Genomic DNA, 19,660 nt, shown 5'->3' on the forward strand with positions numbered 1-19,660 from the left:
GAATCTGTGTTGAAATAGAGATAAGTTTTTTCTCTCAGACCCGTCAGTTATTTAGATTCTTCCTCCTCCCCCTTCCTCCTCCTCTCTCCCCCTCTCTCCCCATCTCCAAGGGGAGCAGTGAAAATGACAACGTTTCATCACTTGCTGTTTGAGGAGCTGTTTTGGGAGCTGTCTGCTCCTTCATGCAGCTGTAAAAGCTACAGAGAAGGAGTGTAATTGTCTCTATGTCAGGACAAGAAAGCATGCCAGGAAGATATCACCTGCAGGTTAGACAAGAATTAAGCAGGATGCATTTATAGCCTTCATGGAAAATCAACTTTTTTTTTTCTTTTTGGTGTTTTACAGGTAGCATTGGGAGTCCCTGGGAGGTTCTGCTTCCACCATCTTTGCTGAGAAAACTACAAGCTGAACATTTTACCTCTGCTACATGAACCAGGATTAGACCTCCTGTGTTTTTAGGGCAGAAAAGCATCCTGAGAGGCATGTTTGACATGTTTATGCCTTATTAATGAAATGCATGAATAGTAAATGCAGTTTTATGCATCTATCCTAAAGCTCAGTTTGAAGCACAAACATGTTCAGGACATGTTCTGGGACCTGGGTCATAAAGTAGGTTTACTTTGTGTACAATGTTTACTTTACTGTTACAGCTCTACCAACTCTTGCCTGCTGTTATTACAGAGTGCAGAAAATATGACAAGAAAAGCCAATCCATCTCATGGCAATTATACTTCCTCACTTTTTCAGAGTTGGATGAAAAGAGCAATATGATAAACAGCAGGCCATGATCAAAAATAAAGTGACACACCTTAACTGGCTTTGTCCAAATCAAGACTAGTTCCTGATATATTTAGAACTCATTTGTTAAGGTTTAATGAAAACTTAAGCCACAAAAAACATCAGGTCATGTTTAACTGATGGCTGTATACAGAATAAACCTTAACTCAAAAAAGTTCCATGTTTCCAGACCTTGTGCAACATGAATTTTCTTCTTCTTTTTTTTTTAAGTTGTATTTTTGGGCATTTTTTCCTTTATTTGATAGGACAGCTGAAGAGAGATGGGAAATGTAGGGAGTAGAGAGTGGGGGAACGACATGCAGTAAATGGTCGTGGCTGAAATCTAACCTGCGACCTCTGCGACAAAGGCTATTACCTCTGTATGTGGGGCGCACGCTTAGACCGCTAAGCCAACAGCGCCCGTCACATGAATTTTCTGATGGCTCCAAACATGAAAGTGGAATGATCTTGTCATTTAACGCAGTGCAATAGATTAAATAAGTGAAATTTATTTTAAAATATGTCAAACTATTCCTTTAATCCAGAGACTCAAGCTGAGAGACCTTTGACCTCCTTGTGGAGGGAGAATCAGTACACCACCATAGACTGTATAAAACATGGACGTAGTATCTGGGATGTCACCCATCTGTTCCTGTGTCCTGTTTAAAAGCCAATCGACGGCGGCAGCCATATTGGAAATGCGGAACTCAACCAGGCAGGGTGTGACGTAAAGAGGCGGAGTTTGAGCCTCCTAGCCAACAGCTATGTGTTCCTCACCAGGAGTCAAGTCAGTCATGTCCTTATTTGGGCAAAAACTTGTAATCTTAATATCTTCTGAACCGTCACATTAGAAAAAAAAATCACAATTTTTTGAACCAGGCTGTAAACATGTTTATTAATGCTGCAAATATCGTCTTTTTTGAATTGGTGTGTATGTGGTTTCCGGTGTTTCTGCAGCCAGCCTCAAGCGGATTCTCGATGAATTGCAGTTTATAACACTTCCGCATGGGCTTCATAGTTTGGGACTGGAGGTTGCTGCTTGTACACCATCCCTGCTGTTATGATGATTCATGCTACAGAGCTATCCAACTCCAGCCCACTGTGTTGTTAACTTTTACATAACCCAGTACGCCAACAGTCCTGTTACTTTAAGTCATCTTATAAATAGGATAGCTGCCGGAAAGCCCATTTGTGGTTGCTTTGTCCTTTGACCACGATCTGAGAAGAGCTTTTACATATAAAATGTCATACTACTTTCAGACAGGGTTTTAGTGCAGACTGAGTACACATAAAATATAGTGTGAAATCTTTGTAAATACAATTGCATGAGTGAATTTTAATCCATTTTGCTGGAGGGCCAACTGGAACTTGTTCAAAGACTCTTCTGGTGTCCAAAAACTGCACTGTGGGCGCCGCTCGTATCTGTCTGCCTCCACAGAAAGCCTCAAAGTGGATTCAGCAGTCACACTGTGTGCTACTTGCAATCGGCAAATCATAATTTCCCACCATTAACCTGCAGCGCTTGTGGTATGGTTGCTATGGTAACAGCTCCCTCCCAGGGAAGGCGCTGCAGCATATCCACCGGTTTATTAGATCTCTGATCACACAGCTCCCTCCACATGGCCATCTGGGAGAAGCAGTCACACAGAAACTGTGCCCCCCGTTTTACCTCTCCTAAGTCTTCTCATCATTTTGCCGCATTACACTTTGCCGAGGAGGAGACAGGGTGTCAACTTTTCTGTCAGGGCTCGGTTTCAGTCGTAGATGGGTAGCATATTAAATGAGAAGTGTTGAGGAGATGAATGTTGGAAGAAAATAAAACAGATGCTTGGAAGTAGTCAAAGACTCCCTCACTGTGAGGGAACTGGTTATGTCTCCATGTTGACAAAGCATCGTTCTGAGTTCAACAACTGTTTATTTTCATCATGTTTATTAATATCTGGTACAACTTTGAGCAAAAGAAAGTAGTTTACTTTTTTATGGAGTACTTTTAAATAGATGTTCTTGGTTGAAGCTGATTTTTAATTGGCATCAATATGAACAGCTTGATGCTGTCATCAGCTGTGTCAGGAGCAGATGCAACACTTAGCACATCTCCTACCTTGTGAAATTATATCACTATAACACCAATCCTGCTACCATTGCCACCTTCTGCAAAATACAGCTTACACTGCTGCCTAACAGCAGATGTTGTTTCAATCCCTGACACACACTAACACACACACATACTCTCAAACACATGCTTGCGTGCATTTGTACACAACACTGTCGATCTCTGTCTGAGTCTGTTTTCCTTCACCTGCAGAACGAGAGGGGAAAAGAATAAAGCTGCGAGGCCAGGTGGACACAGAATGCCTCACAATCAGCAGTCTAACACAACAATAACACAAATTACTGCCTCAGAAAATCCCCTCTGAGTTGTATCAGCAGCTCTGAATCTCAGGACAAATTGAACATAATGAGCCTCACTGAGGTGGAATATATTGGGCGGCTGTTATCTTTTATTGTGTACAGGTGATGCTATATTGTTTCTCATGTAGCTTTATGTGGTAGATCTTCATGTTACACTATCGCTAAGTAGAATAATTAGTTGACATTTTGGGAAATGCACTTTGAAGCTTTCTTGCAGAGAGATGAGAAGATTGATATCACTGCCTATAGGCTTAGTATGAGGTTAGAGCCAGGAAATGATTGGCTTAGTTTAGCATTAAGACTGTCTAGAGGCAACAAAATTTAACTACCAGAACATCCAAAGCTCCATTGAGGGCATGTTAAATCTCAGTTGTTTCACAGCAGACTGGGCTATGGATGGATGTCACTGTAAGTTTCCAGGCAACCAGAGGAGTCTGCAGAAAGTTGTTGTGCCAAGGAAAGAAATAATTGGCACTTTTCTTGCCAAACAACTACAACATATGTTTTTTTTGGACCTCAGTTTTTGAAAAGGTCACACCTACCCTTCTTATATTGAGCTTTAGAGGTGCTGGTAGACTCTTTTTTAGCCTTTGAATAGAGCCAGACTATTTTCCCTCCAGTCCTGTTCATGCTTAGCCAAACTAAACTAAGCTCCACTAAGTGTTCAATTACTTTATATTTATATAGACATGACAGTTGTATCAACCTGCTCATCTCACTCTAAGTGACAAAATGAAAAGGCGTGCTCCCAATGTAACTAATAAGATTTTCTTTTTTGTATGCATCTCTCTGACAACACTCTCTGAACTCCCCTGTGGTGGTTAATATAAATGGTTTACTGAAGGTATATATCACGATTCATCTTTATTTCTTAATAGACTAATCATAACAGTACATTTATATTTGGCAGCAGCTCATTTATATGTCTGGGAAAAACAAGTTAAATATGAAAAGAGGTAATTATGTTGACAGCTATGGACCAGTTTTATACAAATTAATGCTGTGATGGTCTAGAAGAGCTGAAACAAGACTCTCATTTATGTGAGTTCTGACTGATAACTTTTCCAGGGTGCTGTGTAAAGTTTGTTTCTTTACTGTTCTAACCATCCTATATAAATATGCAGGTCAGTGCTCTTCCATCGTTGTTGGCATTGAATGTTTATGTCCATCTGTTCTGCCAAGGCCCAAGGTGAGTGTGAGTGAGAAATGTCTCGTCTGAATTGCTTCTAATGGCCACAGAGGTGATGAGGTCCTGACTCCTGTTACACATGTCACTTTGCATTAGTGTCCACATTAAAGCCTGCCACTCTGCAACCAATCAGAGGCACTTAACAACAAAATCAACAGATCCCTTTATAATTGCTCCTGAGCAAAGCAATTTAAGGAAGCTCTTGGGAACTGACTTTCATTTGAGTTTGTCAAGCACAGGCCCCGCTTGTTTTTTCTTTGGCCCACTTGAAGATTAAAACAGTCTTTCAAGTATGTATGTGTCTGACTTTGTGAGGTCATTTTTTTGCCCTCTTTTGATATATGCAAGATACATCACTGGAGGTAAATGTTATTGGGATTTACCTCCAAAAGATAGTAGGAAAATAAAAGCCTATTGTATCATTTTTTAAAATTCATCCTTGTATCGTACCCGACAAATAAGCGTTGTATTTTTTCACTTCCTCAAAACAGCACACCAGCTTTCATGTCAGCGATGTTTGCTAGATAGAAAGAGAAGAACTGCTTTCACTGCCTATGCTAATTTTTGTTATTTTCAAATACAATTTTCAGATACAGATGATAACCCCTGTTAGGAGAATGCCATCAAATTCAATAGTTGAAGAATTAGAGATGTCATAACCATATCTGTCCTGTAATTACATAATTATCAACACCAAGTGGAAATCATGCAACCCTAAACAAGGCTGTATAGACCTTGTTGTCTCCAAAGAATGAGGCTATGTTAATAATCCTGAGTTAATAATCAGATGCGTTTAATTTGCTTTCTTTGAGTTGACATGTCAGTTGAATTGGCATGTCCTCGAACTTGGTTCCCTACACGGTGAAAAAATGTGTTTTCTTGTTAGCTCAGGCTGAAGTCACACATGCCAATACAATGAATGACCCCAGGAATTGTAATGTCAGTCTGTTTGTCCATCAGTTGATTAATCCATTTTGTCCAGGCTTATACATCTAAACACCACACAATGAGCTCAATGACTCCATGCATTACGTGACCATTGCTTTGCTCCACCATGAGACTGACATTTGCAGTGAAATGCATCAACAAGTTCTGGATAGACTGCCATAAAATGCGATACACATTTAAGTCTTCATGACAAATTTAAGTTACTTTGCTGGAATTTTTACCTGAATTTTCCTCTTGTGCCGTGATGACATCAAATTTTGAAAATTTCCTTTACTTTTGTAAGAGAAAAGCTGAAAGAACTGCTGTGACTACATCATAGAGCTGCAAACATGGAAATAAACTATTCTTCTTTTTAATTGTTCAGAAACTTTTGAGTTAAATTCAACATCTGACAAAAATTAACCACAGCTTTTACATTATGTATGACCTTGACATTTCCTTCACTGTAACTTTCCTGCTTTCCCATCCAGGCCATAGTTTTCACAACCTGCTTATCAAATGATCTATCCTCTTTGGGCCTAAGTTGTGTACGCAACATCAGAGCGTATCATCATTCATTGTATCATCAATATCTTCTAAAAACTGCAGGCTAGAGAAGTATTATTGTATTTTGCTGTGAACAAAAAAAGACTGAACCGTTCTATATCAAGGTTTCTTACCTAACCCTGAAGTATTTTTTTTCTGAGACTTTATTGAGTGTATTTGTAATGATAAATCGATTTGTTCTTTTGATTGTTAATCTATTTTAGTGTGAAATCTGTAAGCCGTCACTGAGCCATCCCATGATGCCGTAGGTTGAATCAGTTGATTAATCAGGGAGACTCTGGTGCTAATGCATGAGACGGCTTTGAAAGTGAAGAAATATATCATTTTCCCCCTATTCTCTCATCAACTATTTTATAATAACGAAGCAGCAAAATAACAAGAAGAGCGGAGTACATTTAGAAAAAACATTTTGAGGCTTGAGTTTTGATAAGATTTTACTTTGTCACTTTTGTTACTTTGAGAGAATTCCTCCAAAAAGCGCCTCTTTATCTGTAAATGAAGCATTAGTTGACAGAACTCCTGTAAAGCTAAGCCTTTTTTGTTAAGGGTACTGAGAACTTTCACCATTGTTGCAATACTTTTGGCAGTATGTATATCCCCCAGAAATTTTTCATAACAAAAAAACCTGCAAAAATAGCAATGTGGCCATTTATGGTCACAAGAAACCCAAAAAGAGGCTGCAAAATCCAGGAAGGACTGAGTACTAAGGAGACTCATCTAGGTAAGCACAGTAGTGTTTGAGGACATGCGACTCAGGAGTCTTTGTATTAACGGGTAGAACTGTGTATGCGTATGAAGATGATTAGTGGGGTAAATTTTGCTTGTCTGCTCTTTTGTGTTAAAATAGAAAAAAAGGGGAAGCCGGTGTCTCTCCCCATCCTCCATCCCTATCCCTCCCTGTTCCCCCCTCCTCCTCCTGCACCAGCTGAACAAAGACAACTGCTCTTTGTTGGCTATGTGCTCTGTATGGGATTTGGAGTCAGAATGTGTCTTTTTTTGCTGATGCCGGTGGCAGATATAGTGAACCTACTGCTTGTGTGTATCTATGTGTAGCAGAGATGGGGGAGGAAATAATCCTGAAGATAATGTTAGGCCTTGTGCCCACTGGGTTTCTGTTTAGAGCATCAGCACCTTTTTTTCAGGCATCTTGAAGAGACAGAGTGAAGAGCTGTAGCTGTAAAAGCGCTATAACCAGCACCTTTTCTTCTTCAAAACACTCCACCTTTTTGTTTTGCTGCTCTGGGTGCTTCAATGTGAAAATATTTCAGATTTTCAAAAGACAGCGCTGCACTTTTCCTGTCAGGAGGATGAGGTGTTGTCAAAGAAACAGAAGTCTACACATACACACACACACACACACGCACACACAGCACTTTTCTTTTCCTCTCACCACACCAAAGCACTTTATCCTTGTGGCCTGCCAGTGCTTTTCTATTTAGAATAATCCCAGTGAGCATACGGCTTTAGGTTAATGACATGGTGGGTTGTCAAGCAAGGTGAATAAATATATATTTTTGTGATTGATACTGGAGGGAAGAGGATTTTCATTTGGAGGAGAGGGAAGGGAGTGATGGAATTTCCATCCTTGCTGCCCCACCCATTTTTTCTCCTTATATGGTAGCGCTAATTTGCTGGGGGCTAGTGACGTGGTTTACCAGTCTGTTCTCTGAGGGTATTTGGGTTAGGGCGTAGAAGGGGGTTGGGTGGCCTCCTTTACTAGTCTAGACTAGACTAGACTGTTCCCCTTTGAAAATCTTCTTTGTCTGTATTTTCTTGATATGCACCTTACCTTGTGAGTGCTGACAGCCTTTTTCTGCTGGTTTACATTACTGGCTATTTACACTGCGCCATTGTGTTGGAAGAAAAAAACCCTGCATTGTTATGATTTATTTCTGGAACATTATGATATTGTATGCATAATTTAATTGCAGCGTGCAAAAGCAATGCCAGTGGGTAAAGTTGTGCATGTATACGCTGCGCAAGACAGTCTTTAGAGGGTAAATCTTATGGACTGTTAAGGTCACCTGGTGAATGGGATAATCTAGCTCCATTTCCTGGACAGCTAATATCAATAGATGAAGAGTTAGAGAGCATGAAGAGAGTGGGCAGCTATTAGCCCCTATAAATCACACTGAAAAAAAAAGCCTGAAATAAAGAGGAAGTAGTGGGTGGGTGTGAAGGATGTCAAGTGTAAAGAAACCAGAGAGAATCAACCTGGGGGGAGTATTTTAGAGTCCAATAGAGGACTCTAAGGCTGACATTCTTACATATAAAGTTGTCTTTTATGGAAGACACGAGACAAGCTGTAAATCAAGTAGATCAATATTAGGCTGTCCTTGGCTCCCCTTCACTCCTGTCACACACAAAGAAGCATGCTCACCATGAACACACACGCAGCAATTTTCAGCAAAAAAAAGAGGGGGCAGGCAGAATCACAAGAATCAAGAGTATGAATTTCCTACCAAGCGTGTGTTGATGTGGTAAATAGAGAACCACTTACAGGTGATCCCTGTGCATCCACCCAGCACTCAATCAGCTATTGGACTTATTGAAGCAGCAGGGTTCTTTGCAGTAATTGTTTGGGATTTTTTTAAAAGAGCTCTGTCAGGTTAAATCAATAACAACTGTTCTAAAAAGCAATACAGTGAAGCAGTGTTACAATTCATCCAAGCCCCATTACAAAAATCAGTAAACATCCTTTTGGGTAAACAAACCTTGACCTTAAAGGTCAGTCCTGCGTGAGCTGATTGAAGTGAGCAGCCATCTTCACATGGCCCTCCAGTTCATTGGGTTTTCCCAATGTTATGCCTGTGGGCCATTTCACCTGAGGTATGAATCTTGTAACCTAGGTGGTAAACATCTGTTGACTTCCTCTCTGGCAATGGTTCAAGGGTCTCTTGTAAACCCATGCATGCTTACACTTTGACTCATCCTTACCATGGATGTTATTTGAGACTTTCCCTGCATGTTGCTTTCTTTTCCACCATAAATACACTCACACATCTGTCCACCTGTAGCCATTAAGTGTGTATTTTCATCTCCTGGATCGGTAACTGTTTTGACAATAACAATAAATAGCCATTTGGTCTTTTCCTGCTGCAGTCTTTGTTGACTCCCCCCCAAAACCCACATCAACTTCAGTGTAACTGATTCTCTCAGTCAATGCTGTCATAAGTAGTTTATGTGTTGTCAGTTATTGTCTCACACTGGTAAAGAAGAGCATTAGGGCCAGCAATGAGAGAATGAAATGAGAAGATGACTTTTTAGAAATTTTGAGATTTACGTCAACATTTTGAGAAAAGAGTCGAAATACAATTTTAAGGAAAAAAGTCAACAGGTGCTAAGCGATGATGTCAAACTGGGGCACCACGGTGTATTGTATATTCTGTTTGCCATCACTGTTTTTAACAGATAAGAGTCTAAAATGACATTCTTTAGTATTATTTTCTGATATCCATGTGAGGAGAAAAGAAGAAGTAGAAGGCTGAAGTTGTTTATTTCAGTTTCATCATCAAAACTCTTGTGCAATGTGTTTTCGGTTGGTAATTGCCCATATAGCATTAGACGAGCTTGCGTCTTGTGCTAGTTTAAACCTGGACCATGTTGGATGACAGAAGCAAACATGAGCAGATGAGCAGATCACATGTTGCATTTGTGCATACTTACCATGTTCTTTGATAACTTGTTAGCTTTTTATTTATAGTAAACAGATACAAATAGCAGGGGAGAATAAGTGTCCAAACAGAAAACAGCCATTTCCATTGAGAAACCGTCAACTTAAAGAAATTAATCATTATATATAGTAGTTTTTTTTTTTTTTGACATTTTGACTTAATTTACAAAATTGTATTTGAACCAGAGGTAGCTGCTTGATCAACACCCATTTCACTGTCAATTTTTTTTAACAAAAAATACATGAGCATGAAGCATGAACAATATGAAGAACAGTCTGGGAGTATGAAGCTTTTTTTTGTCATGACAGCTTTTTGGGGGATTAGGTGTGTATTAGGGGAGAACGGGGTTGGTTGTCACACTTTTTACTGTTTTGATGATCGCTCATCATCAAAACATCTTTCAATAGTCATTCCTACATTAAATTGAAGCTTAAGGTGTTGGCTTGAAATGTGTATCCCTCTCATTTTCCAACTCATTGTAACAAAGAGGCAATTAACTATCAAAGACACTCTGACACATTGTGACAACCAACCCTATCACAGGGACGGTTGTCACACACTATGGGGTTGGTTGTCACACACTATGGGGTTGGTTGTCACAATGTTATTTCAATGGGAAAAATCTTTTAAAAAAGGCAAGAAGGCAGAACTAAATTTGAAAGTTTAATTGCACTGACAAGTGATAGACCTACATAACTTAATGCATTTTAACATAAAATGAGCAAGGAACATGAACAGGAAACACATCTTTAGGCCAGCCTATATAACAACATAAAGAACAAAACAAATAGGCCGAACAATAATGGCCGACTCTGCTAGGCTACATGCAGTCACTGTCTGAGTTACAGTGATGGCAAATGTAGGGTCTGCGCACTCCAACTCATTTCACCATGCATGATTTTGCCAACATAAGGGTTGGTTGTTACATGTGACAACCAACCCCAATGAGAATGTGACTTGAATGCTTGCATTAAGGCTAAAAACCATCTAACAACTAGTTAGCTAGCTAATAAAAATCTAAACTATAGCTTTCCCCTCACACTTTGTAAGGGTAACACTTTTTTTGTTATAAACCCATTGTTTAAAAGCCTAGAAGAAAAATACTGAGGAGCTGAATATTTACAATTTGACATGAAAAACACAAAAAGTCCTCTCACCTCAAGTTCAGCTGTCTTACTCAAGAGAAGACTATGTAGGTGAGCTCTGATCCTAATCCTGGAAATGTCCATACCCCAATTTGAGAGTCAGCGCCTTCTGGTGGCGAGATAGAACGAGTGTGCCAACCAACCCGTGTGACAACCAACCCCGTTCTACCCTACTTACCCGTTAAAAACATTGTACAGGCTCACAGTTATGCATAGACTGGATGCATTCAATAACATCTAAGTGCTGATTCTGCTGATGTAACTTTGATTTATTTGAGGTGCTGCAGCAATTTGGAGAGTTTTTGCAACTATTGGACACAAGACTTGTTTAGCACTTTCTTGCACAGTGAGACTATCCAAGAAGTCTGTGATTCAGTTAATTCAGTGACTGAAAGCTGTTTTCAACATAAACGTTGTTATATAACAATATTATAAGCAAGAAGATAGCGATTGGTTTCAAGGCTTACCTTTCTTGTCAGCACGCTCAGTGTTTGTCACAGAGATTTATTTGTGACAACCCATGTATGGATGTTAGGATTATTATTGGCTTTTCCCTGCAGAGAACACAGATGGCAGAACTGATAAATATCTGAGAACAGACACTTGGAGTGTGTGCAATACGCAGCATATTTGTTGCCTGGTAATTCTTGAAGGAAGCTGTAACTCTCCTGGAGCTCTATGAAGAACACTGAATTCATTTTTGGCATGACAGCTAGCTTCCCTGATGTTACGGTAACGTTACTGGGCTAGCCTATTAACATCTGCATCAATGCTTGACATAAACAGACAAATCAGTGTTACAAGCATGGTGCATTTTTTCAGTTGGCTAAAACCAGGACAGGGATTGTTTAAAATGAGACGTATTAGTGTTTTATAGATATCTGTTTGGACTTGGGACACAGCTTGAAAATGAGGCATATGGTCACCCTTTGCTACGTTACACAAGCTATCTTAGCATGGGTCAGCTACCATATAGAATGGAATAGAATCTCAGTTTTGGGGTAAAACTGCAACTAAAGAGCAGCTAGCATTCTAGCCAGCTAGTGAATTAGCCTTGAGCTACACTGGGAGACTTAGCATTGCGCAACCCCTTGGTTCTTCCCTACTTATCTCTCCCCTCCAAATATGGTAACACCTTGCTACCTACGAAACTGACATATAATACTGAACCCGCTCCAAAATGATCATTCAGAAACCAATTGCCAACATCATGATGGCAGGGTCTACTTTTTTTATACTGTACTGTCTATGTGACAAATATGGATTCAACTACTCTATGTTATCTTTGAAACAGAGAAACAACCGATGCTACAGAAACTCCCTGGAAGTCCCAGGTTTGTGTCAGTGACGACCTCCTGATGTGTCCCCATCCTCCCTGACACAGCTGTGTTACCCTTCTGTCTTTCCATCCCAGTGCAGTGGTTCTTGTCACTCGTCAAAACATGGAATTTAAATATTAACCACCTCTCAGACAAGAACTGACATACTCTCTGGGATGGTACAGATGAGGGTATTAGTGGTGGCAGGTTGAAAGGGTTCAGTGAGAGTAGATCAGCAGATCTCACTGGTCATAATGGTCATACAACACTTATAACACATACACGCACAACACAACTCCTCAAAACACCTTAGTGTGACTGCAGTCATATGCCATGTATATGCCTACCAGGGCCTGAGACAAACCAGAAAAATTATCTCTCCAGAAGGAGAAGAAAATCAGTTCAGCATAGAAAACTGGTGAATGTAGACCTACTTATTTAACTGAAAAATTCAGGATTTTTCAGATTCGAAGTGCTGTAGTTGGCTTACAATGAGGGAATTGCTTAAGCACAATAGCTTAGTTAAAAAGGTTGCCACTAGCCAGCTATAGCCAGTTTAAGAAGACTTCATAACCAATTAAAGTCAGAAGCTCAATAGTGGCACTGTGGGATGTAGAGAAGCTGAATTAAAAAACAATGCATTTCAGACAGTTGTCTGTTAGCCGCTGCGGCTGAGAAAACTTGAGCTCACATCAGGTCTATGGTGTCACTCGATTACTGAGTTATTTTGACCTCAGGCTACAGTCGTGGACATGTCTACGTCTTTGACCCAAAGCTTAAGTCAGCTCAGAAATGCCAGGGGTATTGTAATGACTGCTGCATAATACTGTGACCCCACAATCACACCGCCTTCCAGGGGCATCCTGTTTCCTTCATGGAAATGAAGAAATGTGTTCAAGCATGCCTGTTGTTCCCCAGTGGAGAGTGTGGTTCCATTTGGTATTTAAATGGGTCAAACTGTGGTGATTTATTCATGCTCTGCGTCTTTAGTGCCACTCAGCATGACAGGAAAGCTCTAGGCTCACAGCCTCTGATCATAAACTCCACAGATACACATTCACTATATATAAAGTTTAAATACCATACAGTGTAATTCATGGGATTTCTTTTCAATGGGTTTTGTGCCTTAATACAATTATACCACACTGTAAAGTGTTACTGCAGAATATGGCTATGTCAGCAAAAAACATTACTGAATAGCCAAAATTTAGTCTGTGAAGTGACATTAATGAAACTGTAAGGGTTATGTAATTAATCTATGCACAAATATGGCTAATGAGCCACTAACTCAAACAGACTTCAAACAACTGAGAATAAAAAGTAAAATGATGATAATGATAATTCATGGAAAAATGCACAATATTGTTTGATCCTAGCTTTGCAAGTTGGAAAGTTTCCTGGTTTTCATTATTGTTTATGACAGTAAATTATTATATTTGGTTTGAGATTGTTGGACAGACAAGGTGTCACCTCCTCCTATTATAAACTGTCACTGACTTTTATTGTTTTAACACAAAAAAAGGGCAGTTTTATCCATGCTACTTTAATGAACATGCTTGGTTGCTGTGGCACCAACCATTAGAAGGGAATATGATGCAATATGCAATATAATCACTCACATATATACTTGTCTAATATCCAAACATATATATTTCATTAATACAAGCCTTTCTGCGCGATCGCCATGCATGCCTTTGGCATGTGGGGTCATGGAGGAGTTTTTTTCCATATAAGTATATGGTTTATTCGCCTTCACTTGTATTAATGCTATAAACATAATTGTTGTGGGTTTGGAAACCCCCAGAGGGGGTTGGGATCAGATCGGTATAAGGCCACAGGCTGGGACATTCAGGAATTGTGCTGCTGTTACCATTGTGTAACTGTGTGAGGTAATGAGAAGAAATGTTATAACTTCCCAGAAGTTCTTAAGCAGTGCTGGGTCACTCTGACCTGGAACATACCATATGTTGCGGAAAGATACATTTCTTTTTGGCTATTACAGAAAACCTGAGTGTGTTTGTGTGTGTGTGTGTGTAACTGGGAAGGGAGCCACAGGATGCTCTTGAGGAATATTAATCAATGTTGCCAATAGACCAGGACATTGCCCAAAATGGACCAGGATGTTGCCAAATATTGAGCTGGCGTTCATGGAAACCATCACGTAGCTGAGATTGTATGATGTACATCGTGAAGTGTTTAAAAGCTGTGTTTTGTACCAAGTAATCCAGAACTTTGACCATCGAACCAGACTTTGTCGTTATGTTCAGGAATATCCTACAACACAAGCTTCAGATGATGCTGTCAGATGTAAAAGTTTTCCTGACCCTCTCAATCTGCCTTTGAAATCTGCAGGCTAGTGCTTTCATTGACCTCAGGTCACCTGTATCAGTGAGCAATACAAAAGAATGAGAGCATTGTTCACTGCACTCAAACATGAGGATATACTCCAGAGACAAACATATACCCCGACAGCCACTGACACGCAAAGTTGCATGGTGTTTTTCCACTCCTGGGATGTGGAGATGATGGAAAGAGGAGGAGGAAGGAGAGCAGAAGGTCGACCCGTGACTCGCCTCCAGTGAGAGGCCTCACAAAGATTCCCCGTGTGACGAACAGGATGAGATTCTTATCAAGGTCACAAGACAGCTGGGCATGCATCCATTTGTTACACATTCATATAGCCTATAGAAAGGTCATTTCTCTTAGACAAATACCATTACGCTCTAATTATACTGTAACATAACCTGCAGTACATTCAAACCTTTTAAATAAGCTTTGTCTTGCAGGCTTCTTTTGGCCTCTTAAAGTCAATGCCTCTTAAGAGTATGCAAATTTTAGTCCCCCCCGTGTAATTATTTTACACTGCGTAACATTGTTAATGCTAACTCATCTGAAAACTTCTTGAAAAGAAATAGATAAGAGATCGAATACTGGTAGAAATACAGGAGTTGACATGCTACAAAGGTCCCCAGTGGTCTTAATAAATCAGGACAATGACTATGACAGAATATACAAAGACTTAAACATGCATAAGAAAACAAACAAAACCTAATGGCATTAGCTGTTGATAAGAACCCCTTTAGTCCCTCCACTGAGTTAGGAAACATGAGACACTATCTCATTAGAGGATCCAAGTCAGCAGAAGCCTAACGTTGGGAGCCTGAAATTTGGAGCCTGTAATACAAAAAAGTAAAGAGATAATCAACCTCAAGTCATTTCCACCTGCAGATGCTGAGTGTAAAAGTGGATCTTGCAAGTATCTACACTGTTGTTTTCTTCTTGGCCTGGGAAATCCACATTAATTAAACTAATACGGCACCCTCTCAGCTGGCTCATTTGTTGAGTCTCCAATAGAGTCGACCAGATGGTCCCCTGAGCCCTGCAGACGTCCATATTCATGAGACACAGTTTGACCCTGCCACCTCTGAATACTGACCTCTAACCTGGACCCTTTAGGATATCAATAGCATACGTAATAGGGCAGAGGGAGAGGCACTGCACCAGGCACAACAAACCCCCACCCGCAGTCCCATGGGTGAGCCTCTCACCCTTAAGACTGAAGGAATTGGATATGTGTGAATGCAAGAACAAGGCCAAGCTAGACAAGCCTTCACACAAGTTCCCAGGCTTTGTGGAAACAAACATCTGTCCCAGCAACACAGACTCCAACACACTGAGGGATGGCTGGGGTTTGGAGTGCACACACAATGCCAAGGTATCAAACTAATGATGTCACACCATGTCAGCCTTGTTCAAGAGCTTGGCAGTGACCTCTGACCTCCCTGCAGGATGTTTTCATGATGTTACACAACCTCCAGGACTGTTCAGTGGGCTTATCTGGTGGCACAATTTTTCTGGGATGCTACTATTTCCATCCTTTGTTTACTTGGGACTTACTCCCCCAGTGCTATTTTTAGACAGATAATTGCAGTCCAGTTTTTACTCTGCAGGAGAGAAGTGTGTGAAGATTCTGCTGGGATATGTGACTTGCCAAATGACACAACAAGCAGTGTGCTTATTTATGGATGAACACACAAAAAAAGTGTGAAATTAGGACCTCTAGTCTTCATAAAAATCAGGATTTATCCTTTGATGTTCATTCTTGTATGGTGTGTTAATATACAGTGACTAATAGCATATAGTTGTTTTTGTTGTTAAATTGGTCTTTTTATGGCTGCAGTGACTGAGAGTAACATAAAACGTATCCGATCAAATTGTTCTATAATTGTCTGGAAAATTGAGAAAAATCTCCTAATGAAATATCCTAGCGGTAAACACATTAAGTTCCTGTAATCCTCAAACAGTAAAGAAAATCAACATTGATACGGAATCTCAAACACGGACAAAGCCAAAAGCAACCCACTCAGACATATTGTACTGCAGAGCTCCTGCTGTGGAGGCAGTGATCTGTTGACATAAATGTATAAGAAATACATGCAGCTTCTGTTTTTCACTTCCCAAGCACAGCCTGAAGCCAGTTTTAATGACTATGTCTGTTCACTGGCAGCCTCTCTGCAGTTAGTCACTCACTAGACATCATTGGTACTTTCTTTGAGAGTCCCTGAGACTGCAGCAACCTTACCATTATGTATCAATCAGACACAATGTCATAAGAGTCCAGAGATTTGATCTCCTAAATAAACCAGACCTATAAACTAAGGACATTTTTCTGCTAAAGAGGTTCTTACTATTTTCCTAAAGTGGATTTCTCCATCAAATGAAATGGCTAAAGCATAATGTCTTCTCTGGTACTGATAACCCTGATGATATCAGAGTGTACACATAGACCACATATTATAATATACAAAATTTTACTATGGTTTTGGCTGCCTTCTATGGTATGTTTAAAACATAGACTGTGCATAAAGTGGACAGAACAATAGCTTTCCTGAGTAAAGCCAGAACTGTTGGAGCTCCCCCTGATGACTGGCTGCAGTATGAGTCATAACGCCTCCTCCATTCTAACAGATGGAACATGTGTTAAACTAGAAAATTAAAATACACATCAAATTATTTTTTTCAGACACTCCTTCTGTCATAGCAGTTATTTCTTTTTATGCTGATTTATGTGCAAGTGTTCACTTTTGAAGTTTAGTTTTACTTAGTTATTTGGGGACTTGAGTTTGAGACTTGATCTCAAGGCCCACTGAGGGGACTTGAGACTTACTTGGACCTGCCCCTCAAAGACTTCAGACTTGACACAGACCTGACCTTTGGGACTGTGCACAGTCTTTTATTTAATATGTTTAGCCCATTAACATCATGAGCTCAAAGTCTTTTCCCATCATGAGCAACCTTCTGCATCTAGTGAAAAAGCCACACCATGGTGAGCTCATCACCTGCAGCTGCTACAGTAATGTGTTCCCATTAAGTAGACCATACCTGGGTAGGCTGCTCAAGCATTTTAACCACCATGTTTTCAAATTTTTCCTCAAGAGAAGATTGCTGTCAGCAATCAATAAGTGAACGATCACTCCATGAATATATTTTGAATAACGTCTTATGAATGCTCTGCAGGTTATCAAGGTGAGGCAGGTAGACACTTCTACCAATATGTCCTTCCTTTTAATGCAATGACTAAGGTCAATGTCTCATGTTAGACATAAACATTCTCATACCGCTGTTTTAACAGTGTTGGACATCTGGTTGCTGCACTCTCAGTTTTGGATCTTCATTAGCAAGCCTCTTTCACAAATGAACCGCCTGTTGTGATTACAGAAACTCAAAATGAGAGCTGTGTTAATTGGGCATCTTTATAGGGAATGGGAGAGGAATGGGAGAGGTGCAGGTGTCTTGGGCAGATCCTCCCCTCACCCCTGAAATTTGTTTGAACACTCCAAAGTCCTAAACTATGATTGGCTGTCAGCAACCATGGTGATGGAATTTTGGCTTCACATCTCACAAAGGGGAGGAGATGGAGGCGCTGTGTCCATAACGTACAGAAAAATTTTGGAGCTTGAGGACTATAAATGTGAATAATGTTTGGGGGTTGGGTGGGGGATGAAAGACTGATGGACCCTTATGAGACAATTTTTCCTATTATGTCACCAACATAAATGTAAATCCCAGAGGGTTTGTGCACCTTGTGTACATTAGCTTTAAGCTATTAGGCAGCCAGAAGGCACCCTGTATCTTTTTATGCTCACTCCTGCCCTCTCTGGTATTTTCTTGTTGTCTTCTTTATTTTTTTTCTTTACATTTATAAATTAATGGTTAATGAAGCCACAAGACAGATGTGAGTTTTCTTTCAATAAAAAAAATGGACACATTGTCATTTGCTTTGCACATGCTGTAGTGTAAGAAGGTCACAAGAGCTGTGTATTGCTTAGGTAAAAATTGTCCTCTCTAATAGGCACTACATGATATGATTAGGTTATAGCATCACATTCACGTAACGTCAGTTTTCTTTCTGTAATGATGCTGCGATGGTTGACATATTGGCATGAAGGTTCCTTATTTCTACTCTGCTGCAGCAGTTTATAGAGGCCGCCTGTGTGGAGGAGATGAGCCAGAGTGTAGATAACACTGCATATCTATCTGACTAATTGGCCCTACAATACAGCCAGAGGTTAAATTAACTCTGATTTATAAGGCTTGAAAAAGCCGTTCTTCACTCAAAAACATATCTTTCCTACTCTATCAGCTCAATACTGAATTTAGAACCCATTTACCAATTTAAAAAATTGCTCAGTGATCTCACCAAGGACCCTCCGTCTGTAGTCCCAGCTTAATTTATGCCCTATAGAGACCTCTGTTGCTCATGCACATTGTGGGCATTAGCTGCTTACTGACTGTGAATCATAAAAGAAGCAAAGTACAAACCCAGAAGTGGTGCTACCTCTGGCACCTTAAAAGCCTTCAGGGAGGGTTGTGCAGAAGAAATTCATGCATATAAGCTGATTATATTCCTCCTGAGAGATGATCATGTAACACTATATTGATTGGTGTCAATTAATTGTTTGCAAATTATGGAAGTAAATTAACTATTCATTCATAATTTGAGATCCTTCTCTGTTATTGTTCTGATGCTAGGCTCTGACGGGGACACCAGAGGTTTGACTGTCTCTTTCATACAAATTGTGCCCTGAGGGGGAATAACACAGCACTGACATATTATCTAATGACATAAGATAGACAGTGCTGCTAGGCCTGTCACACTCCTCAGCACTGCCACCATGAAATACATGCAACATTTTCCACCATCGCACTTGTCACAAGGATTATTGTGCTGTCGATACAGTGGCTGTCACAGCCGATACAGGAAGTGACAGCAGCAGGGCTCGTGGGGAGTGAGGGGGTTTGATAGCCATGACGTATGTGACAGTGTTGATGATGCATCCTAAGGTCTGTATGTCACAACACAGAGAAGAAAAACATGTTTATACAGCAAATATATAGAGAGGTAAACCTTATTAATTAGGTAAGAGGCTCATTTTCTCATTTCCATTTTCACATCATGCTTGTTTTTATAATTTTCTTCATGACTTCCACTGAGCTAATCATACAATCTTAATGAAAGTTGTGTTCAGAGGCATACTCACATAAAATGATCCATACGCATGCACAACCTGCTGTAATACATAACATTGTTACAGTCTAAATACAGAGCATGAAAGAGACCATTTATGTTATTGCTGTGGGCAAAATGAT

General features: G+C 40.1%; 1 long non-coding RNA gene across 1 annotated transcript; it reads left to right on the top strand.

The window, feature by feature from the left end:
- The first annotated feature begins 21 nt into the window (after nt 1-21).
- LOC117810238 lies at nt 22-953 on the top strand. The gene is made up of 2 exons (XR_004630740.1): nt 22-266; nt 346-953. It is a non-coding gene; the product is annotated as an uncharacterized LOC117810238 (long non-coding RNA).
- The last annotated feature ends 18,707 nt before the right edge of the window (nt 954-19,660 follow it).

The sequence above is a fragment of the Notolabrus celidotus genome, chromosome 1, assembly GCF_009762535.1.
Source record: "Notolabrus celidotus isolate fNotCel1 chromosome 1, fNotCel1.pri, whole genome shotgun sequence".
Lineage (NCBI taxonomy): Eukaryota > Metazoa > Chordata > Actinopteri > Labriformes > Labridae > Notolabrus > Notolabrus celidotus.